The sequence below is a fragment of the Crinia signifera genome, chromosome 6 (assembly GCF_055691185.1).
Source record: "Crinia signifera chromosome 6, ASM5569118v1, whole genome shotgun sequence".
NCBI classification, from domain to species: Eukaryota; Metazoa; Chordata; class Amphibia; order Anura; family Myobatrachidae; genus Crinia; species Crinia signifera.
The window spans coordinates 148,704,547-148,705,425 of NC_139222.1; positions in this window are offsets into that span (position 1 = coordinate 148,704,547).

An 879-nucleotide genomic window follows, 5' to 3' on the forward strand; every position below is an offset into this window, starting at 1 on the left:
GGTTGTCTGGAAAATGTGAACTGTTGGTAGCTCTCGAGGGCTAGGGTTGGCTACCACTGGTCTAGATGGACCCTCAATACCTGAAGGTCGACACCAATAGGTTTGACATGCACAAGGTTGAGATGCTCAAGGAAAGAAGAGAAAAGGACATGAACAGGGCAACATTCATTTTTCAGTCAATGCCAACATCTGAGCATGTGGACCCCCACTTAATGTATTGTGTACCCTTGCATGGCTCCCTTCACTAGCCATGCTTCATGCCAGTCCCCTTGCTACGCTGTACTGGCAGCACATTTGACAGTACCTATCCAGAGTTCACGTGGATGTACAGTATGTTAACGTAAAAAAAAGAAAAAATTTAAAAAACCTTATCAATGTCGTGATCATCTTTTAGTATTGATGTATTGTCTGTCAACTAATGCTTGTGTCGACCTATTGACCGGTCGACATAAACCCATGTCGCCCAAGACCCATGTTGTGCTTGACCCATGTCGACCTCGAACCATGTCGACATAATGATGTCGACCTAAGCTTGTCGACCAACTTGCTGTAGACCCAACGACCCCAACCCTTTTCATGGGTGCAATCATGACATGAGGGATATGTATAAATGATGCAGGTATTATTAACATGCTTGTCTGTATTGCCATGCTCTATGTGTTTCACAGAGACATTAAAAAAACAGTATGTACTTTCCATGACCTAGACAGAGGTATACCATACAGGCAGGGGATCAGCCTGGCACAGTGTCACACATCAGGGAGGGTCTCTCCTCTGACTGAGGGTGGGAAGGTGCCTCCCCTCCTCTCCTGGCTGGGGGTGGGAAGGTGCTCTCCTCTGCACATCCCATTGACTCTATACTCTGCTCATTAACAAATG